This window comes from Pholis gunnellus (assembly GCF_910591455.1).
Source record: "Pholis gunnellus genome assembly, chromosome: 1".
Lineage (NCBI taxonomy): Eukaryota > Metazoa > Chordata > Actinopteri > Perciformes > Pholidae > Pholis > Pholis gunnellus.
In genome coordinates, this window is record NC_136528.1 from 20,679,597 (window position 1) to 20,704,685 (window position 25,089).

The following is a 25,089-nucleotide window of genomic DNA, read 5'->3' on the forward strand; positions in this document are numbered from 1 at the left end:
GTATGAAGTTACTACATTGCAAACCGAGTATTTCCTGCTGCTGCTATTTCACATTTAAAGCATTCAGCTGGCAATAAACAGGGTGGCTTTTATTGTGAAGCAGTCACAGGAAACGCAATGTAATTGTCATCTAGGCTAGTGCTGAAAAAGACAGTTCATCAGAAATGCATCTACAAAACAAGAGGAAAGTCCTTTTTGACGGCAGATCATTTTAAGATATGAGGTAGTAATGGAACAAGAAAGAGCAGCTACGGTGAGCTGTTAGATGAAGAGCTGCAGGAGACAGGCTGCACACCTCCAACTCCTCGGAAAGCTAACTGACCTAACTGCCCTGCTGTTGTGTGGAAAGCTACTCGCACGGTGCTCAGCATGAAATTAGTTTGTGGTTGCTCTTGGCATAATTGAAAAGGGCAGATTATTGACTGACTTTTTTACTAAAACAATGTGCGTTTGTTTTGGTGCACTGTAAATTGACACACTTGTTTGTCTTTTGTTGTGTTTCTGGCAAAGGGGCTGCCTTAAGAAATGTTTGCGTCCTCTAGAATTCTAGAATTCAAATCCGCCTGCACTGTAATCTTAAAGATTATAACTCTAAAAGTAAAATATACATTTTGGCAGAGAGGAACTTTGACATTGAAGTACATTCCCTTCAAGCCTCTGCATATTCACAATCTAGCAAAACTTGGCTTGCCTAGTTTTTCAATTCTTCTGTCCTTCTTTCTTACGTTTAACAACAAATAGTTTGCTACACTGCATTAGGGAACAGTTCCAATATTTTGAAAAGCACAGTAAAATGGGTCTGACATCTGCTGTACCCGGACACCAACGGTTTACAATAACATAAGGAGTAGAAACGGATGAGTCTTCAATGGACGATAGCCTTGATCCATTGACCCTAGTCCTAATCATCTAGATTTGCTCAGGACCAGTGTTGGGCAAGTCACTTCACATCACGTTTTTTACTAAGTACTCAACATTAGTAGTAATTAGTTACATTGCATATTACATTACATGTGTGTTACTGTGCATATGCACCTAGTAGTAAAAATGGTATCTTTTGTTGAAGTTTATTCAACTGTAATTTTATCCTTCTTGGCGGTATTTGTCATATGCTGTGGGTATGGTATAGTACTGTAGTAGTGTAGAGAGAATGTTTGTATAGTGTATGTATACAGTGCTCCTGCCAGCTCTGTTATTGCTTTTTTTTTTTTGGGTTTGTTTTTCGCCCACCCCCTTTGAATTAGCTTTGTCCAAAGGTTCTCTGGAAAGAGGAAGGTATTTGTTGTTTGTGGCCGACACAGATGGGAATGCATTTGTCAAACTTTCACACTGTTGGTAGAATATTTACAACGTGCAGATCAGGTACGCCACACCCATGTTCATGGTTTAGTGTTTGGGGCTGCAGTCTCACACAGGCGACAACGGGATACCTCGTTACACTTGGCTCCTTTGCGAAACTTAAAGAAAACTACGCTTAGGTAGTTATTGGCTGATTGTGCCAATTTGCTGCCCTCAGACTCGCGGCCCACATGTAGTTCAACTTGAATTACCAGGAAGAACGTGGTTGTAAATGAGGTGGCAGTGGAGGAGATGAGAAAGGGAGGAGGAGTTGGGAGGAATGATGAGATGGAGAGGGAAACCGAGAGGAGCGGTGCAGCAGCAAAGGATGCATTAAGCAATTAAAGTTGTGGAGCAGCAGAATGAAGTGATGCGATGATTTTCCCTGTAATGGTCATAGCTATCACCAATGATTACAAGGGAGCACACGAGACAGGAGCAAACGACAACAGTATGCTGTATAGCTGCATGCTGCTTTGACAGTTTTTCATACATAATCACAGCCAGCTGAATACACACAAATACTGTCAATATAAAACCCATGACACGTTCAACGCTGTATTATGACAACATAATTGTATGTATCCCTGAGGTAATTAAGTCTAATGAGATCCACCAGAATTAAATTTACTTTCATAAAGCCAATACAAAAAGATGCCTCTGACAATGAAATGTATCTACATATTCTCACCATCAGCGCACTTATGCTGAAATAATCATGTACGCATCAATATTTGATGAACAACAAAGACGTTAGCGCCCTGCAGTATTTTTGAGCTTGAGCCATGGGATTATGTTAACAGTGTTCACACAACCTCATCTATGATTCATTTATTGCCAGAACCCAAGCCACCACTGTTTAGCTGAGCCTGTCTGTAGGAGATAGCCAGTGGAAAGACAGAGGCTAGGCTACAGGATGGAAAGATAGTTGTAAAAAGGAAGACATTAAGACGACAAAGAAATGTAACCTTTTGTGGGTGTTAAGTTTCAAGCTGTAACTGCAGTTCTCTCTCCCCCATTCCCCTTTGCTCCTTTCAGTCCCTCCCTCCCTCCTTTACTGCAGGTCTTTCCAGTCCTCATTAATGCAAATTTATGCAGCATGGCTGGCACAAAAACCAGCAGGGAGGGGTCCTCTCCCTTGATTACCAGCAGTAAGAGCGGGGGTAGGCTGGGGCGAGGGTGACCTGGACAGACACCTCATTTAATTTAATACATTGGAGCATGCAGCAGCGGGGGAGTTGAGGCGAGGGAGGGAGATAATCAAGAGGCTTGGCCCTTATAAATGTGCTCTGAGATGACATGTAAGAGATTGGATTTGGAAACGAAGAGCAAAGCCAAGCGGAACACAATTGATTGATTCCATTCAAGTGATCGTACCCACTGATGAGGAATGAGTTATATTAATGTTTTCTGAGGGAGGAGGATCTGATGAGATTTTTTAAAAATTCTAAATAAGTGTTTTCATTCCCTATTCCTTATTCAGCAAACTCTCCCAGTTACAGTCCCAGCTGCAGGAATAAATAGTCGCCATAAATCCCTGTTATGCAGCAAATTGCAAACGGCAAACTCGCCACAGTTAGAAACATGGCTACTTTGTGGATTCCCTGAAAACAGTGTAATAGACTGTTGAAAACCACCGAACTTTAAGTTACACTACATAATTAAACAGTATCAGCAACAGCCAAAATACTGCAATTCTGAATGTGAACTAAAAAAGAATAATAAGTACAGTGCATTTGATAGTGCATCGTATATCAACAAGGAAATATCTTTTAACTATGCAGAATTAATCAAATAAATTCACATTAATACTTTTCTATGTAATTAGTTTTAACCAACTTATGTTGTGGATGACCAGAAAGATAGAAACTCATGTACAGCATGTAATCCAACAGAACGGCCCTACGACAAATATCTTGCTGAAAATCATGTTTCATTTTTGTTCATAGAGGAGTTGACTCAAATGTGCCCTTTAAATACATGGAGGAACTAAATATTAGAAATACCTCGCAATGTAATGTTTTCCAATACAACTCCACCGTAGACAATGCTCTTGATGCGTTTGATAATGGTCATAGTTATTGCACTACTTTATAGCATTACTGAATATTGTAAAGTTTTCTTTTTTTTCTTTTAGTCAATCAGTGTAGGATTTCACTGTCAACGGAAGATGGGAAACTGGCGCGACAGAACTTAACATTACACAGATGCTCCCTGATCTCTGGCTCTGCCCTAACATTCTAAGAAGATTATTCTTTTAGCATCCGGGCCCCAGAATTCAGCGCTAATAGCCATGTCTGCCAGTGGCTCCGGTTCAGTACTGCAACTCTTTAAGGTAAGGTGATCCCTGATCCCCCTCTTCCCCTCTCTTCTGAAGATGAGCAGTCCCATCCTGAGGCTAGTGCACCTCTTAAGACGTCAGCTGAGGGTTGACACACCACCCGCCACTCCCTCCATCCATACTGTGACGAATGGCAGGAAATCAGATGGTGGCCATGACAGGCCGATTATGAGATCCCTCTGTCTACATGACTTAGCCCCGTCTCTGCTTCTTAATCGTTAAATGTGATTAAAGCAAACAAACGAAGCATTATTAGATTAGCGAGAAGGACATGGAGTCTTTGTTTCTTATTATCTTTTCCTTTTTAATGAAATGCTGCTTGAAATTAACATTGCTTTCACTAATTTGATTTAGCATTGCCCCGAGAAATACCAGACAGCTCTCATTGCCTGCAGACAGTTTGAGATCCTTGTCAGGGGTTGAGATCAAATGTTGGAGCGAGGCAAACATTTCTGTTCTTCTGCAAAGTTCACAGAAGCTGATTGAGTTATTGGTGCTGCACTGTATGTGCATTACAGATGATTTTAGACGAGACTATAGAGAGATGAGTTACAGACAAAGCCTGAGACACTACAAATGGATTAGTGTATTGTTAACACAACATATTTAGAAGTAAATAAACAGGAAACTTTGATAGTAAAGTGAATATTGCAGTGGTCACTTCAATGGACACTCGACTGTTCTTGCTGATAGTGTTTGTTCAAAAGCTGTTGTGTGCTTGAATCATAGAGGGCTAGCGTTTGCTTGAATAGCAAGTGTGTGTGTGTGTGTGTGTGTGTGTGCGCGCGCGCGTGTGTCTGTAATTGGTAGCGGGTGCTGCATTGTTGTTGAAAATAATCCTGTCAGCATAATCCTCCTTTGTGAGGTTCATTAATTGCATTTAAGATCGGATGCAATCTAGCTGATTCAGGCCCTGCTCCTGCTGCACAAAGCCCCCGTCGCTTCAAAGGCTAAAGGATGTTTTCAGAATTTCATTTCAATATACACTGCTTTTTCATCCCTTTAACCCATAATAGTGTGACTGCATTGTGTTTGCAGTGACAAAATGAATTCAACAGCCAGCCATTTTCAGAGTGCAGCTGCTACTAGCCACTGCTACTTGTGTTGGTGAGACGAGGGCTTTTTTTTTAAACATTTGAATCATAAAGTGCGGTATTTTACATTACATATCAGACACTTTTCTGACGGGCATATTCTAACTATATGATGACATGTCATGTTTGTTACATATGTATACTGGAGTATTCGTAGAGGTGGTCACGCAGTCATACATATGGTGGTGCATTGTTTGCATATTTACCACACAGATTATTCAGGATCCGTGACATATTGTTTTGTTACATTAACAAACATTTCTGGTAGAAGTGTTGTTTGAGTAACTGAATATCTGTTGTAGTTGTTGTTGAAGATGGAATGGGACACAATGGGATAGGTGATGTATTAAGTTAGACTTATTGACACCATATGTATACTCACACACACCCACTTATTCTGTAAAGAATAAGTATCTCCAGCAGCTGGAAATATATATATATATATATATTTTTTTTTACTAAGGCTTGTTTTTGAATGGGTCAGGTCCCTCATAGAGAAAGACCAGGAATTTGGAGGCACTCAAACAGCCCACTGTATGATCCGTACACAGCTTTCTCTCACACAGCCATGTCTCTGAATTACTGTCCCTTTTTTTTCCTGAATGAAACTTCAGGAAATCCATTTTGTATGGCCTTTGCAGCTTTAACTGTCTGAGATACAGCTGCTTAAAACCAGAGGTCACCTCCACACTTGTTTAATAGCTACTCAGAGCACCTTAGTGAGTGTGTTTTTGCCCTGACTGGCAATAAATACTCATGGACAGGGCAGGGTTTATCTTTTCTCATTGTTTTAAATGGATGCCTTCCTTTTAAAAGGAATATGATGCACAAATACCCAACAATAGTATATTGCTACAACCTAGTATCAATATTTTTATTTATTTTTTAAATCCTGTTTCAAACAGATTTTTCCTGGCCTGTTACAAGATCCAGCCAATATCACAACATGGCGTCTCACAAGCAAGCGGCCGTATGCTGCGGCGCAGCGCTATGTCATCCCGACTCGTGAACAAATGAGGGAAGTAGCTGTGTAGTGCCCAGGAAGAGGTGAAGAAACATGCCAAAACATCGCTACCCTCTAACACGTGCGGCGTTTGAAGACTAGACCACCAAATCATATTTTACGTTTACGTCATACATCACTGAGGAGTGGGAACTATTTTCACGTGTTTTGCAGACTCAGACAATGTATGACAGCCGTACAGGCAGGAACATCGCGGAGTTTCAGAAAACTGAACGTGGAGGAATGGGACATAAATGGGACGGACCCAGCCATAGTGACAGACAACTTTACTGAATGCACTTTATTTCATATGATGTTTATGGCATCTACATGTAAGTTACGAGTGGTCAGTGACAAAATAAGAAAATAATACAATATGTATTTCATTTCATATTAAGTTGTGGCAAGTGCATTTTAGTAAGAAAAAAGTGTTCAGTGACAAAATGACATTACAATATGCACCTTATTTTCATATATTTCTTTATGGCAGGTGCTTTTCAGTCAAGTGTGTTCACTGCTGAGTGACTATGTGCAATGCAAATACCTTTTGAAGTACTTTTGATGCAATTTGTCTGCTGAGTTATCAATGTGTGATGTACGTATTGGACTATCCAGGTGGTACACAGCAAGTTGTATTTTCAGCTCTATTTTTACATTTTCAGTATTTTCAGTACATTTTAATATATTGCTATATGTATCGTATCGCATATATATCGCGACACGTGTATCGCGATATGTATCGTATTGTGAGGTGCTTGCCAATACAAAGCCCTATTGAAAAGTGGTTCTAAGGATGAAAGGTAATGTATAGTTGTACAGTTTGAATTTACAGCATTACATTACATTACAGTCATTTAGCAGTCGCTTTTATCCAAAGCGACTTACAAAAAGTATATTCAACATAGGTATTCAAGAGAACTACTAGTCACCAGAAGTCATAAATGCATCTCCTTTTTTAAACAAGCATCTTAAGAGCATAAACCAGAGCAAAAGTACAGTGCGGAAACAAACAAATACAATAAGTGCAACAAACTAGTATGAATACAATAAGTGCTAAGTGGAAGGCTCAGCGTAGTACTTCTACAACAATTACAATGACCATAACAAACATCTCAAACCATTCTTGCAGCATAATCCACTTCCCCACTGTCCACCGTAACTGTTTCAACACTCACATTTTTGCCAAAATATGGTCAAATAAACTGCTTCTATTTGTCAAACGCAAATAGATTTCTGCACTTTGGTCCTGAGTGACAAAGATGCAGTTACTGTGAGTAATAAAAACAGTATGGAAGCACCATTTTTAGCAATATTTAGTCCCATTGTGTTTGGGCCATCCAGCATACAGATGGCCAGTGCAATAATGGATTATTCAACAGGAGTGGCTAAAGAAGTTGGAATCCAAGCTAACAGCAGTTGTTATCCTCTGCAATCCCAAAGTGAACACATGTACCAAAATGAGTCAATCGACTGAAGTGTTTGACTAGCAGGGAGCCTAAATTTACCCCGCAGACTAAAAGCACTGATGTGGACGTACCCATGTTTTAGAAGGAAAAGGTTACTAAAGGGATCATTACAATCGAGGACATCAGTATATAGACTGATGGAAGTAAAATCACTACACCTGTTGAAGTCCACTGCTCACAAGCTTCTTATGTGAAACTTGAGGACCTGATGATACTCGCAGACATATGTACAAAATTGCATGTTGCATCTTGAAATTTAGGGTCATCAGAAGACTATCCCAGACAATCTAAAAAGGAAAATGTCTTCCCAACACTTGGCGTTTAAAATGATTTTTGTGAAATATACCATCAATGCAATGCAATGTGTAAGATCTGGCCAGAATTTTAGTTTGAAACACTCCAAAAACTAACTAACACTACCAACGTGAAGAGGTTCCAGTAATGAAGTTGACGTTATGTCTATGTATTGTGTTGTAGAGATATCTACTGAAATGAGCGCGCTAACCAGCCAGCCGTCCTGTCTTGTACGTGGAGAGGCGATAGTGAGTCACCGTTACATTCAGTCTGCCCTCGGCCCAACATGAGAGGACAAAGAGTAGAGCTGCCCTGGGGGCTTGTCAGTCACGTTGAAGGTACAGCGTACGTGTATGTTGTGATAGTGTGTTTTATTGGATTAAATCCAAAGCGGCAGAAACGAGAAAACGACCCATATTTAAATTTCGTCCTGCTCGCCACCAGGAGACTACCTCACTGGGATGAGGAGGCTCCAGGAGATGGACCATAAAGCCCCCCTCAATTAGTGGCACAGAAAACACAAAGGGGGCTTATGCCACATGTGAAGATTATAAGATAGCAGTGTTATTTTCAAATTGTGTCTTTTCTTGCCCTGCTGGTGAATTCAGATTGTATTGACACAGTTGTAGAGGTGAAATGCTGCCCCCCATGTCTTTGGAGCATGTCGCCAGACATTACATGGCACCTTTTAAGGCATCGTTAATATCAGGGCCAGAAGCAGGTGCCGCTGCGCTGATCTAAAATAGGAGAATATTGGCAGAGAAAGCACTGCTCCAGCTTGTAAAATATCACAGAAATGTGAAAAGATGGGTGGGCAATATTGCAAAGACTTTTGCAAGGTCGTCTTATTCCATGCTGATACCATGATAACGTAATGGTCCATTTATAAATCTATGTATCAATTGTTTATGTTTGCACACGCTCATATTTATTAATTTACTATGCTTAAAAATGTCATGCATCTGCCCAGGTGAGATTTGCTTTTCCCATCAAAAAGAGGCAGTGCAGCAGGAAAATCTATGACCAGGATACCCACTGGTCTAAGGTTCTTTGTCCACAGAAGTTGTCTCAGGTGTATCTTTTATAGCTTATACTGTGCTTCGTTTATCATGTGTCACACACACAAACTGTGTGATTATTGATATGAGCATTTCTGTGGGTGGTGTGCCGTTACGTCTTCTCAGCTCCACTTAATTTTGACCTTTCAAGCATTTCTGTCTGTTTCATTTGATTCTTTTCCTTTTTTTTCTCCTCTCCCCTTTTTGTTCTCTGGCTGGTGGCAGCAGGGAACTTGCCATGCATTTCACGTTGGACTCAGAGTATGTTGCTATGGTGGTTGCTAGGGATTTAGCCTAGAGTGACGTGGAAAGTCCAAATATTAAAGGTGTCCTTTTGATGCAGAGGCAATGGAAGCTGTGAGGAATGAGCAATCGCCTCAGAGAGCGTTTTTTTTTTTTTTTATGTGCCCTTTCATTATCATGCCGTCTGTGAAATATCAGAATTGATTTTCAAAACACAAAGAACTGCATATAAAAGCCAAAGCAAAAGGGGAGAACACTGCCTCCGCATATAATGCTTGTTCATTAATTTTCTCATTTGGGCATGTACGTATAGATGATTCTCTGCAGCCTCCTCGTAAAAAAGCACTTTAATTGTATCTGCTGAATGACAATGGACAGCAGTAAGTAAGGTTCAATGTGTAATGTTAGTGTTTGATGATTTTGAATTAAAAATGATGTCCTTGGCATGTACAGAAGCTAGACCAAATAATGGGAACATCTAACAAAATGTGAATGTCAAATACCTTAAAGAAAAGACCAACCTCTGTCAGACGAGTGTTGTATTAATCCTTTATCTAGCAAAAAAGAATTATAAAATCTATTTTTCACTTCACATTGTCGAAGTGCCTTTAATTCCCCTAAAGGGTAAATGATGTTGAGTAATTTTCATTAGGTAGATCATGGATCAGTGCTGTGAAAGAACACATGCTACAGTACACTGCCAAATGTGACTGAGCTCCGTTTTTGGCAAGCTTTTTTTCTATACATGCTACTGTGCAACTCTGGAAGATGTTTAAAAAGAAAGAATTTCTGTTTGATGAAGTAGTCGAGGAAAAACAGAGCGATATCAAAAGCAGGAACATGAAGACGAGGAAATTGCTGGACCGCTTGGCATAGAGGACAAAGTTGAACTGGCACAGAAACAGGGGATACACTAGGGAGGTGTAGGTGATTAGACACAGGTGGGACCAATCAGGGGCGGGGCAGACAATCACAGTGGCGGGAAAACACACAAAGACAAGAAGTGAAGTGACCTGAGAGGAGAGGTAAGTAACACAAAATAAGACAGGAAACAGACAAATGATGAAATAAGAAAACACTACTTAAGAAACAGTAGGAGACATGGCATTTGGAGCCTAGCAGTGTGTCCTCTGTGCACCATATCAAGTGCATTCTCACAATACTGTATAGGCCTATATTGTTTCTCAGAGTTATTTTCAAGACGAAACATGAAGTCGGCCGTTTGCTACTGCAGTATACTGTGTCCACAAAACCCCAAATCAGCATGGTTATGGTTGACTTGTGTGTATGCATCAAGGGCTTCAGGAGGGTGATACAGTCATAGAGGGAAAAAAATACATATCTTTTTCAAAAGCTATGTGTCGGTTTTAGCTATTAGCTAGCTAACCTAGCCATTGTTAACAAAGCTCAGCTTGGCTCACATTCTCTAACCAGCCAGACCTTCAGTACCAGAGGAAGCCAAACCAGCGGGGTGCATTGTTCCACTAAGCTACAATGTGTGTTTCTATCCTATCTTGTGATATGAACTGTAGGATGTCTGCAGCTGAGTCAAATACAAAGATAGATGAAAGAAAGATAATAACTGTACATAATGATGTCTTTTGTATTCTTTTCATGTTCTGCATTGAGTATGTTAAGCTTAGCTTAGCTTAAATCTTGGCAACAAGGGGAAAGGGTTTGCGTTGATGAAAACTGAAAGAACTGGCCATCTAGCGAGTCGCAGGACTGCTGCATTATAATGTCTATTTACAATTTGGAGCTATTAAATACAGGATCAAACAACTATTTGCTATGTAAAGATATAGTGGCCTAACGTTTACCTGAGCAGAGATGAAGTCTCTCTCCCTCTGTGCATGTTATCCCCCACTGGCTAGCTGGTCGCTGCTCTGCGCTGCTGTAACACTGTGGTTACAGCTGATAATGCCGTCCCAACCGACGGCGTTGTGGCTGAGGTGTAGCGCCCGCCACCCACCCTTCGGTTCCCCCTCAGATAAACACTGTTAGCTCTGTCAGCGCTTTGGCTTTAGTTTGTTCTGTTAGCGCTGTTAGCACCGTTAGCTATAAGCCGCTGGCATGTTGAGAGCTGCTGAGAAGCAATCAAAATGTTCCCAATCTCTTGCACCTTTAAATTGTAAACTTAATTTGAAATTCTTGGCACTTTAGGTATTACATAACTTATTTTTTTCAATTTCAAAAACTCATATACTGTCAGTGATGCTTTTCCAAGATTGTTTATATATTTGATTGGATATATATTGAGAATAACATTCTACTTGTGCTTTTCTTTTTGTGAGTGACTACTCGATATGAAGGTTTATTTAGCATGTGGCAATCAATAGCAGCCTAAATGATAATGTCCAGTGCCCAACACAAGAGCTCAAGGCCTGAGGAGAGAAAGACCTGCCCTGCCCTTCCTCCCTCTTCCTGTTGTACTGCCTTTCCTTGACTTGCAGTCCACAGCTGTAGCAGCCATCACACAACCTCAGGCAGGCTAGTTAGCCCTGAGAAAAGAGCCTGAACCCCCGATCAATAACTTAAGTCTTGTCTGCCTAATTGCTCATTGGTTGACATTGGCGCAAGGCTATATGTAAGTGCATGTTTCCCCCGAGTGATCGTCTTCGGCTCTATTTCCACCACTTCCCGCCTAGTGTTGGGCTCACGGTCTGCCCCTCTCTCTTCTCTCTTTTCTCCTGTCCTCGCCTCTGTTCACCCATGTTCGGAATGGAGAAAACCTGACCTGATCGGCTTCTTCTCAGCTATCTCAGCGGGATGAGACTATCCAGATATTCCAAAGAGATGTGTTGCTCCCTAACCAGGCCCGTGACTCTCAGGCTTCTCAGGTAAATATCCGGGTTTAATGACGAACAGGAAGATTAGCCAGTTACTCTCGCTCTCAATTTCAATGAGCGCCAGGAAATTAGCTGGTGTGGTTTGGGGTTTTCTGAACGGCTTATTCTATGCAGACACATTTTATGAGCATGGAGCAGAGTATGTAGAGGCCAGTATTGATTGTGCTCATTGTGAATTATGTGAATAGATAAAAGTGTGAGTGTGCATATATATTAGGCAATTATGCGCTCAGGTGCTAAAGTAAAAATTCTGCTGAATAAATATGAAATATGCCTCTATCAGCATCCAACTGTTGTTCCCTCGGCACTAGTAATTTGAGATGATAATTGGGAAAGCATGTTTGCCTTTTTCTGATGAGATGAGATATTACGATAGCTCTCTGCAGCCTGGATTTAAATCTGTATTGATCAGTGTGAGGCTCAGGAGCTCAAATGAAAACAGCAGTACAGCCCCTGCACAGTTGCATATATATTTCTGTCTTTGTCTTGCACATTTATTTTGAGGAAATCTTACAATCCTCGGACACTAAACATCAGATATTGTGTAACATAAGAAGCTCATTTGTATTTGTTCTCGCCCTCTTTTCCAGTAGTAGTGTGCTAATGTCATGATTTAAATGAAGTATTGATCAGTTTAGGAGGGGAGAATAGAGAGAGAGGGAGCGATTGTGAGGGAAAGAAAGCAAGACCAGGGTTATCGGTGTGGATCGCATACAGAAAGAGAGTGCTAACGGATGAGACACGTTTTAAGCGATTCCGTGAAATGGATTTCTGCATAATCTGTATTTTTAATTCAGGAATAACCACCAGCCTGTTTTGTTTGACTTGTTCCGTGAATCAAAAATGGACACGGAGATGACGCAGCGCCTTGAACAGAGCAAGAATGGAAATAACTGTCTTTTTTACTCTTGTTTTTTGTTGATTTCATGGAGTATTTGCCAGCCTGTATACCGACGGTTAAATAATGGTTTGTTCTGGTTCCTGTCTGGGTCTCCGTCTTGTCTGGTTATAATTCCTTCTGTAACGATGACATTGCATCAGGCACACTGGATTAAAGCCTCCGTCCAAGTGAACCAGGAGCTAGGTTTGTTTGTCTTCCTCTTACTGTCCTCCTTTCCTTTCTCCAAAGCTCCCTCCTCTTCCTCTCTCTCTCACCGGCTTTGGCTCCCTCTCTCTCTCTCTCTCTCTCCCTCCATCCCTTCCCCTTATTGTGATTTAACACAGCGAGGTAGTATTAATTAGTGGTCTGTTTATTATTGTTGGCTCACGTACTGGGCTGGCAACTGTTTGTTTTCAGTTTTGCAAGAGCGCTTTATCTCTCCGTTTGCTCAATATAGTCACATCGCTGTGTATTCCACTGCTGCACTACTTCAGTATTACCTGTATTTTTCTATAAAACATTAATAGTTAACTTTTGTAGTATAGCACGTGTTCTGTTGTAGTTGAATAGCAGATTTATCACTTTAAGTTTTTAATTTCTGTTCATTGATAACCTGTTCTTATAGTTATAATTTAGATTTTTTTGAAGTGACTTATTTGTAATTATTTATTGACAAGAACTATACAATTCTACCTGAACCTGACAGTCTTTAGATTTATAAAACAATGTTTATAGATATGCATTTTAATTAGTTCCTTGTTGAATGTTATAATCTACATAGAGTTACTGATCAACAGTTTTTTTCTTTTAATAAAGACTGCATTCTAGCCATCACAATAAGTGTATTGTTTGTGATTTCACTATTCAAACATTTGTTTCAAATAAGTTATGACTTTGGTTTCAAGAAAATTCAGCTTTAACTTCAGCAGTCCTCCTGACATAGAATTAGCAGATGAAGGTAGATATGAGGCCTGCCATTGACGGGACAGGATTTTGGCCGGCTTTATTTCTGAGTACCTGCTCTTGAGGATGGGGAACCATGGTGCGTCTTAGTCTTAGCTACAGACTGAGCAGGTTGGCTGCGCAGAGAGGATAGGCTCTGTGTACTGGATTGATTTTTCTCCTCCTCTCGCTGCCCTGCCTCCTTTTGTGGTTCAATAGCTGGACAACCAGGAGCAAGGATCTCTCAGTCGCTGCCTGAACTGCAGGAGAGCCGTGTGGATCTCCGGAGGAACAGAGTTGCATGCAGCAACACCAAAAGCAGCTTCAGAGCCAGACTCAGCAGGCCCAGGAGCTCCAGAGTCAGGTATAGTGCTCCCTGCCAGGCCTGGGGTTTCCCAGCAGGCCCCAGACTCATCATGCTTCATGTGCCCATCCCTTCCACGCATTTTGAGCAGAATAGCAATTTGTTTCATATTAATTAAATGTCGATGTGCTGGCGCCATCTGATCTAGAATAATGCAGCATGTAGAGTCACAGTTAAAATGTGTATATTAAGAACTAATGGTCAGATGATGAAAAATGCAAACGTTATGGCATTCACTTCCATTTGTGATGCATGTACACAAATGTTGCACAGAAAGGAAAAAGTGTACCTCATAGACAGATGGGCAGGGATGTATGTCCACTGAGTCACCAGACAAACATGTTCTGTATGACAAACAGGCACTTGGTCACATTGACAGGCAAGACAAACCCAGGATTCTGACGATTGATGACTTTTGTTTCCGACATATATTCAAAGAAAAAATGCTGCTTGCCACCTTCCCTCGAGAAAATAACACTGACCAATCTGAATCACTGTTTGTGATGATTGATGGTGTCTGTGTCACCTGTTGCCAAGCCTCTGGGCAGACTCGGTTTGTGTTGTTCAGTCAGAGCCTGAGGTGTCTCTCAGTATTGCATTCAAGTTTTTCAGTATTTTGAAGTGCACTGGTAGCCTGTGTTCAACCTAATGACAGCGGCTGTGGCCAAATCTGTAGCTACATAGGCCACTGTGGGCTGCTCCAATAGGCTGGAAGCTTCTTTTTTTTCTACAGGAGTAACCTGCAATTATCAAAATTACAATAGCTCATGAAAATTTCGGTTCTGATACTTTCAAAAAATTGTGTTCCAAAAGCCTGTTTTAATTTATATAAAACATGTATCCTTGGCTTCATTAGGCTACAGGGGTCACTAATAGGCGGACCCAGACGCCGTTGTATCTGGATCCTGGGCCTACAACCGATAGTTAATGGAGAACTATTTTATTTTGACGGAGCGCTTCTATTTTAACCAGCGCAGCTTTTCTAGCCTTTTTCAGCACTCGATCAGCGGTCCAGGAAACACACCAACCAATTACATGCGTTGTACATCATCTCACGTGATGCTACTCAGCTAATCAAATATGTGTATTCCGATTAGCATCGCAACCCCAGTGAGATTTACACACCCAGGAGAGAGACCCAGCAGGAGAAGCATGTGGGTCAGATGAGTTATTTCACAAGACGTTCTCCAAAAAGAGGAATGTGGACAGCTTAACCTGAGCCTTTAACCAATAATGGACAGACTCTCATATCTTCATTCTTCACACGGGCAGTTCAAAACCAGTACGTCTCATATGTTCAGAGACCGTGGCGATTATAAAAAGAGACAATGTGAAGCGCCACTACGAGACAAAGTATTTTGAGCAAATGCACCCTCTCACATCCAAGAGCCCAATACGATCAGAATCCTAACACATTAATTCACTGCCCAACAATGGTGTAAACAGAGAGGAATAGGGCTGAAACAAGTGGTTTCAATAGCCACAGATAAAGGCCCTGCAGACAAATTTCTCTTTTTAGAAGATGAGAATAATATAATGGTTTTCTTGGTTGACATCACTTCACCCTGAATGAATTGAATTTAAAGCTGCAGGACAATTCAGTGAAATTCATTTTTTTAAATTAAAGTACTTTATTTTAAGATAAACATTTTTCAAAAGCTTTCTGTTTTGTATTGTTTTTTATCAAGCCCTTATTTTACTTGAAATGAGAGAAAAATATTTATTTATTCATCCAGTTCAATTTGAAAACTGACAATAAATATTGTTTGGATATTATTCAATCAACCTTTCTTTATTTGATTTGGTAATCAGTTACTGACTACATACAACTAATAGTCTACTTCCATACATATGGGACTAAATCATAGCGCAGGTTAGACATTATTGTGATGTTCCGGACCTTTGCGTGAGGAAATTCTCTCTAACTGGACCTTGCTGAATTTTAATTGTATACACCTGGGCTATAACATGCTATTACAGGCCAAAGATATTTGGTAGACACTAGACGGCAAAAGATATGTATATAAGATACTAGACGGCAAAAGATAAGTATGTCATGATTGTCTTTTTTCATCATCAACTGTTCAGACTAGAACTACAATTGGCATATGATGTGATCGACTGGAGCATCTCAGCTATCTAACGTTAGCTGCCAAGTTGGAATGCAATTTGAATATTTTACTGTTAGTTTAACAGTTACAGTATTATAGTTTGTAGTATGTATAAGAATTGATTTTACAGTTTTCAATTAAATTAAGTACTTGAAAGACTAAATTCTTTTAGTAACATACAGAGGACAATTAACATTATCGAAAGTTTTGTAAATGTATGATTTTGATTGTAATGTGCCATCCATCAGCTGCAGTTAAAGGAGAAGGCAGAGAATGAAGCACTAATAAAAAGTAACGCGTCAGCCTATCTACACTGTGACCTGACACCCGTCCACAGACATGCCCAACCTACATTCACATGTGTAGGGCTACACAAACTCTATGTTCATAACTTTGGTAAACAAAAAAGCAATCACACCCGAAAGGGGACCGTCATCCAACATAATGCATCCGCTCTTTCATGTTAAGGTCCATAAAAGTCAGATTTCCTTCTTTGTTAATCCACAGTTGTCACTGCATACTAATCTAAAATGTATGTTCCTATAAACATCTATATAGCAGCTATAGCTGTTTTATAGTTCTATGTATATTTCTCACTCTAAGAACTGTTGCTACTGGGTTTATCTTTGCGTGCATGCTGCAGCCGTGAAGATAGTTTTTGCACCCTCATACCCTGCACGGGCCTCTTCTTCCATCTGTACTACATCTATGATACATGGCAGCCATGCGACTATAGTTCTGTTCCCATTCATTCTTCAGTGTCAAGCGGTCAACAATTGAAGAAGTTAAGATCGGCAACTTCCTTCTGTCGGACCTCTCACATGCAATTGCCGATTGCTGAGAGATGCCCATTTCCACATCCCCAAGCACAAAGTTCCCGCATTTCTTCTTCCAAGGAATACAATACCAGCACAACTGGCTGCTATGCAGCTATTCCCTGGCTTAGTCTATGAAACAGTGGTCATTACGCAGGAGTAGGATCAGGGTTTTGTTCTACTTAGATGACCTAACTTGGAAAGGGTAGTTGGGAATAAAAGAATCTCCCATTCCGCCACATCAACTGTTTGGAGCTGTCCACGGTGCTGAAAGTGCTGGACACTTTGTTCCTCTATTAAAAAAATAAATAAAACATAACAGCTGCAGCATACATCAGCCACCAGGGCGGCGAGCGCTCGGCCCGGCTGCTAAAAAATAGCCAGGGGCCTTTTGCTGTGGTCTCACAAACACCTACTCTCCATCAGAGCATTGTACACCTGGGGTACGATACTGCGCTGCAGATTAAATGTCTTGCGGAGGTCCATGGGTCACGGGGGGACACCTGAATGTGTGTGGGACTGAGTTTCCACTCACTATGGGACAGGTTTGAAGGCAAAGGTGGATTTGTTTGCCTCACGAGAGAATGCACAATGTGCACAAGACCAACCTCCACTAGGAGTGGACGCATTCTCTCACTTGCCGTGGCACAGAGCTCTCCTTTGCGCATTTCACACACCTTTGCCGATCCCTCGTCTCTCAGTGCACAGGAAGTTAATCTAACGGTCATTGTGGTGGCACCAGCGGCTAGAGTCTTTTCTACTACAGCATGATATGCATGTAGACGGTCCACTTTGTAGCGCTGGTGTGTAGAGAGAGGCTCAGATCCCACGTCATGTCCTTTGCCTCGTGTGTTAACCTACCTTATAAATGTTGGTAGATAACAATTTGGCATCATCAGCAGTTAAAATGTATATCCTAATTATCTCTGAAGATGCTATCCCCCAAGACTCATTCTAGTCCTGACATGTCATTTCAACACAGATCGACAACGGCAGCATGCTCTAAAGCCCAATTTGTCTAAGCGCACTCAAAGAGTGTTTTACCCTAAAACATGCAGGGATCTCCTGGGCTTCTCCGTGGATTTCTGTAACTAGGCGCTAGCTGCACGTGCTGCGAGCTTTTCAGCACTATTAACATGTCTGAGGATTTTACAAAGATGGCCAATTTGTTTTTAAATGTAGAAACAGGAGTTCTTAAAAATCGAAATTTCAATTTTGCCAGCCAAATCAAATTGTTTACTGGATATTCAACCTTTGTTTCAGTTTAATGAATTTGATACTTGACTTCTGTTTTTACAGAGCTTGTTTTAAGGCAATTAAGTAGATATGAGTTACACGGTAACACTTTTTGTCTTATTGCTATTTTACGCTACATTTTGTTTGTTCTTCATCTGGTATTCAGGAGAATGGGCCCTCTGGCTCCACCTGTGCCAGCTGAAGAATGCTGCTATAAATTGGGAACAGAACTATGGTCGCGCGGCAGCTGCAAGTGCGGACTTCAGAGTGGCCTATACTAGAATCTGTAGTTATAATACGTAACTAATGTCATTTAGATCTCCCTTACTACTATACCTATATCTGTTGCAAGTCAAAACGTACAGACGTACATATCTAACCTACAATGCAATAACATGTGGACCACATAACATAACTTTTTGCAGAACCTTTTATGTTAAAGTTATTATATTATGATCTGCCTATGACACTATATTTTAGGATTAAAAATGATTATTATCGAACAAATATATGCCTATGTGCATTTTTCAGTTGTATTGGTAAACAGTTCAACTGTGTAGACAAGCACACAAAGCAAGTCAGTTTCTGGCTGCAGTGACTCTGCCCGGCCACACTTTCCATCGGACATAACGGGCAGTGTTGGCGAGACTAGTCAGAGACTGTTATTATTGTTAGTGTAAATAATCTTTAGCAATGGTAAGAACTGTAGATTACTAAAATAAAATGAAAAGAAACTTGGACTAGACTGTGAACTAGAAACTGAAATTTAATTACAGCTTAGCTAGCTAATGCAAGTTTACTCTGGAGTTTCACTCTCAATATTGCTAAATAGCCAAGGTTTTTAAAAATACAATGATTTCATCTATGAAGGCCACTTAACAACACAGAGGTTCAGCAACCAGCCTGTACATAAGGACCTTGTAGACTGTGCCAGTCAGATATTCACTTGAAAACTTAATGAAGTCACGGCTGACCATGGGCTCTGTGCCTGAATACTTTTAACATATTAGAAAACCATTGCAGACTTCTAAATGAGATCGTAACCCCTCATGCACACCATATATGTATTTTGTGAAAAGCTTTTGTGGGTTCGGCTGCCTCAGCCATTGCTACCACTTAAGGTTCAGAAAATCAAGCAAACAGCCAGACGATCTCTATTGACATACTTGGCCACACTACAGCACTCAGGGCTTTATTCAACTTCTTTTTTGAACATTTCATCTTTGTAGTTGGTCAGTTTCTTTAGTTGTTGGCCTGCTTGATTTGTCTCAGTCAATTGTACATGATGTCATCATAAAGGAAAGGACCAGGGCAACTCCATATTAATTTTGAAATGAGATATTTAAAAATCATATATGAGTGCAATGTTTTCACCACATACTTGGCTTTATCTATGCTCACATGTGTCTCATGAGTTTTCTAGTTTTTAATTCCCTTTGAGGAAGTGTATCCCTTAATCTGGATGAAGAGCCATTGCTTACTGGCAAGTCCTGAGACAATAAGTGATGGATAGTTAGTTAAACATAGATCTGGGTGAGGGCCTTGTACATGAATGTATAATGCTAAGAATATGGCTGAATATATTTCTGTGGATTTCCTGAGCTGGAGATGGACGTTCACTCACCACTGGTATCACTCTCAGGAGTATCAGAAGAAGACAATACTCTAACACCTGTTTCTTTGTTGGGAGATGATCATCTGTGTGTTTTGTACATTTGTATTTAAAGGAATAGCTATTGGGATTTTGAGTAAGGCAATTTTTGCCATTTTGCCAGAGCCAGGATAGCTGTATCGCCCATTTACAGTCTTTAAGCATAGATAAGCTAACCATCTTTAGCTTCATATGTAATGGACAGAGTGGTTTCAATCCTCTCATATAACTGTCAGCAAGAAAGTGAACAAGCATATTTCTCAGAATGTCAAACTATTCCTTTAAGCATGTATGCTTGTTTGTGTCTATCCTTAAGGTGTAGCAGTATTGACAGAAACTGCTCTTTGCAGATGGCAGCATGGGGCAGATTGGCTGCAGAGAGCACCCAGGTGGGGCACAGCTGTAAACACCTGGAGGCTCATCTGGGGCAAAGACCTACCTCAGTTATACAGTGCCAGGAAGGAGCTGGGGGAGACGACCACTGCGTGTCCAGAGACCATGTAGTCCCACCTACAGAGAGACGCAGGTAATGATTGTTGCTTCTAAGACCATAGTGAAAAAGTAATGCGAGGATTTATGACTGACAATATACTTCTGCATATTGTGCTGTACTACAATAAGAACTATAACTTATCATAAAAACCTAAATATAACAGTGAGATTTATTTTAGCTGTCGTGTCAGTTACTCAAAGTGAAATAGTGTATGTAGGTAACCTACATAAATGCCTGGAAATATAGAATTATTAGAATATAATTACTATTTACCTGCCAATGTGTTGACTGCTAAAGTAATAATATGGTTTCTTAATTCAATTTATCAATGGATTCATTGATAAATTGCATTGGGAAAGAAAGGTATTTCTGCAGCATTGTAAACGAGCACCAGCACCAACTTATCGTCACAAAGTATTCAGAGTTATTACTGTCTGTCTACATAGTGCATATATATTGTCTTGCATTAGTGCCTTAGGTTTAATGCATTGCATGTCTCTCAGACATCCATTACAGCAACACTACATTGTTCTTATTCGCCTGTTGATTACGAAATTGTTCATGTGTGTGTGTTGGCACAGGCAGACATGCGTTTAGGTTTAGATTGTTATTCATGCATATGTGCATGTATGCCTGTATGTACGTGTGGGCATATGTGGATTTCTGTTATTTGTCTCCTCTGTCTCTGTGTCACCTTTGTTGACATTGTCTCTCTCCTTCTGCAACACTGTGCTCTCTGCTTTAATGACGCATATATCCTATCTCCAGTCACTGCCTAATCCCAGCAGCGCTGGCTCAGGAACAGATTACTGTTTCCAGACACCAGAGGAGAGCAGAGCAGGGTGGGGGTTGGAGGGTAGACAGGTAGAAAGAGATGCCTCAGAGATACAATATACAGACAGATCTAGCGGGCCAGCACATGCATGTGAATGTTCACACGTATGCAGGTACGTCAACATATTTACAGCAGAAACATCCACCAACATGTTTTTCCCTGTCTGTTTGTGTCTTGTCCTTTTATACCACATTTTCATTTACCCATTTAAATATAAATGTACTGACTTTCTAAATTCAAAATATATTTTTCACATAAACAGTCATACCAGTACAATGTGCAATGAAAAGCGTCCGCAAATGCCACGTGTAAGAGTGTAGAATATGAACATTGGACACAGGAAAGCTTACTCATTGCTCTGCTTTCCTGCTGCAACATGCAGAGTTGTCCAAGATGGCTGCCTCAATCAGCAGGTACTGTGCTCCTGACTGCTCAGACCTCAGCCAACACAATCCAAATAGTGATTCTACAAGGTAGGGCTCCATACTAGATCAATAAAGTCTCAGGTTACTATTGCATTTTGTTCATATTATTATTCCCTTTGTAGGATCACAATGTTATTTTTTTATATTTGTTCAGCCAGTAGCACACACCCTCTGGTTTGCTGGGCTTTTTTACAAACTGGTAAAAATGTTCCGTTTTGTCAGCTGCTTCTTAGCACTCAGTCATGCGCTTCCTTATACATCCAGTTTTGAGTCTTATTCAAGTTACAGTATAGATAAAAGCATGGAGCAGAAGGTTTAGGTAAGCATGCCGCCATCTAATCACGCTTATCTGGTGGTTCATTTGAGCTTCTAGCAGACCCGCAGCTCTAGGTGTAAATAATTGGGAGTGGTATGTGCCGAAGTGGTGTTATCTGTCCAGCGGCTGCTGTCATCATGCCAGCCACCTCCCAACAACATGACTTTTAGCACCAAATGATTGCTAATAAAACAATTGATTGAGAGGAGAAGAGAGTGAGCACCATAAACAGGCTGGATTCTGCCCTTTAATTCCACCATCGTCAGAGAATTGGTTCTGCTGTGCTGCAGAGTAGGTCCCACACACAGGCAGTTTAGTTGTCTGCCCAAGGACTGAAATTGAATTTAGCCTGTGTGGGTGGGTGTGTGTGAGTGTGTGTGAATGTTTGTGTTTGTACGCGCATGCGTCCCTCAGTCTCACTGCCTTTGTCTGTGCCTGTGTGTCTGTCTGCATGAGTCAGTTTGGAGTGCCTCTGTGTGCAGGAACTGGCTTTGCATGAACTGCATATGTAAGAGTTTGTGCTGCAGTGGCTGTGTGTGCATGCTGTTTTTTGTGCTTTCTTATTCTCTAGTGACTTAATCGTTTTACACTGCCAGGTTGATCCAATGCCATTTTACACTGCCTGCTTGTACTGAGGCAGTTATGTGCGGTGTGCACTGCTGTGTTGTTTCTGGATTTGAATGCTTCTTAACGTGTTATTATAGTCTTCCAATTGATGATCATCGTGTTAACCTGTAAACCTCAAAATGCCCACAGTTACTGTTGGTATCATCAGCTTGTTGTAGAAAACTTTTTTTTGGCAGTCATTTCCTGTTGACTGTGTGCAGATTGCATTTGTAGAAAGTAGATGAATTGTTTAACAATGGTTTTCAGTGTGGCTAGTTTGTAACAGTTCCCTGTGTGTGTTTATGGTGCTGGTTCTTGATGAAAGCCTCGACCAGACGCATATATCAGAGCTCCAGCACTAATAAAAGGCCAGCAAGCTGTGCTCCTCTCCTTCTGGGAACAGCACCGCTTTTTACTGCTTCTCTGACAGCAAGATAAAGTGCCCTTCCAATTAGAAAAATATTTGGCCACATACCTACCAACAGCAATCTTGGGTTTTTATTTTTGATGCCATTTGATCTGGAATCCTTGCTATTTTTACAGGGTTCTTTCTTATCACCGTGTCTTGGGTATGCACATGTTAATGTGCACCCGACCACTGCACCACAGTGCTGTATAATGAAATAACCGTGGTTTTATTTTGGTCTTTCTTTCAGAAAGGTAGGGCTGTGTGCAGTTCTGCTTTAGTTTGGGAGTGAGACGGTATGTGTTTTAGCATTTTGCATGAGAGGATTCATGCTGTTGGGTGTGTTTGTGTTGATGTCGTTCTTGTTGCCCCTGTCATCTGTCTGTGCCTCATGCAGAGATGCATATATACTTAACCGCTGATGCTGGTCCCCATCTCTGTTAAAGAATACTCTTTTTTTTTTTTCTTCTTTTTTTTCCAGAGTGCATTAAAATTAAATTCTCTCTTGTTGTTGTGAAAAGAGGCACACGTATAAAATAATTGGCTGTAGGAGAGAACAAAGGGCTGGCTCCTCTCTCCTCCCTGCACACCCCAGCCAGGCATTAATATCAAGCCTGCTGCATTGTTCTGCTGTCTGCAGCCATCCCCCTAGCCAGACACTCAGCTCTGGAGAAGTCACTTTTAATGTCTGATAATCAAGGTGAATTTTCAAAAAGCTGCCATTTTCAAATGATGGTGTATATATTATGTGTAGATGGGTGTTCAGGAGCAGAGGAGCTCCACTTGGTGAGGGAGAGAGCTTCAGCCATGCGAAGTGAAAGAGAGACACCCAACGGCCACTGAGGGAACTGCAGGCTGACTGGAGCTCTAATCAGAATCCTGTGAAGGATGGAAGCCAGCTGGTCTATCAGTGTCATTGCTGAAATTTGTGTGATAATTTCCTTTCTATTTCATAAATAGTTTTTTTTGGGGGGGTTTTGATTATAACTAGCATTTCATCGTCTACTATAATGTGCACGGTCCAGTATTGCAGCATCTGTGTGTGTCTCCTGTGGCTGTGGAGTGTCAGGGGAATGTATTTCTCGTGTACAGATGCTGCCTGCTGTTGCCCCTTGCTGAAGGGAGCTCTTGTGCAGCGTTATTGGGGAATCAGGCAGCCAGCAGCAGAGCAGTGGAGCTCCATTTCCCTGCTACAGGGCACAGACTCATCGTCCTCTTGCTCCTCCCACCTCCCCTCATCCCCCAACACTAGGTATGATTATTTCTCCTCTGCTCCACCGCGCCATTATATTCCAGGTCCGCAGTTACCCCTCCCTGCTGTCATTTTTCATGGCATGTTTTTGCCCGTGTGCAGCGCTGCACATTTGCACTGTGCCTGCGCAATATGTTAAGGAGGTGAATATATGCTGTGTGCAGAATGTAATAAGTATATATTTATTTTCTTTGCTGGTGATTTACTGTTTTTTTTCCGGTGCTTGAGAAAAAAGGCCGGTTCTAGCCATGTATCTTAACAAACATGACTGCTGCGTATGCACTTGCCTCCAAGGCTTTTTACTCACCGGGGAAACAAAATTATACATCTGAGGAAGACTGGTTGTTTTTCGTGCTATGACTGTGAAAAACCTGCTTGGTATTTTGGGATATAAGCCTGGCTAATACCAGTTGGGTAAAGTTTTGGTTGTGTATGTGGCAATTGCTGCATTACAAACAAAAAAAAATTAAGATTCAGTTTTTCAGGTATAGCAATGTTGACAGGTGATCGGACAGGGCAACGCATATGGGCTATTCTTTGTGCTTAAATTATCCCAAACCACCACACACAAAGCCAGACATGCAGCCATCAACAACACAAGTTGTTCACCACATTCTGTCTGCCTCTCCATACTGACCACAGGCATCATGCCTGTGGTCAGTATGGACTCCGGGAGTCCAAGCGCAAATACACAACACACACACACACACACACACACGGCTGAAATTGACATTGTAGTCCTCATAGTAGTAACCCCTTTCAAAACTTTAAGATACACTACCTGATTTTGCTATTGTGCCTACTGCCGCCATGAATCCTAGAATTTCCTCCCAGCTCACTGTGGATGAGTTGAAAAACATCCACAGTGAGCTGGAAACAGGAACAGGAAATTTGGAGGCAACAACTATAACAAAATCAGGGAGTCTACTGCAGAGATGATGTAAAATATGATCCAGTGTGTATGAGTGTCAGTGAATATTTGAGTTTTCAGCTGTCTTGCTGTGAAAGATTCATTTAATGCACTACTTCAGTACATTGCGAAATGAAAAGACACTTGCCAATTTACACCCC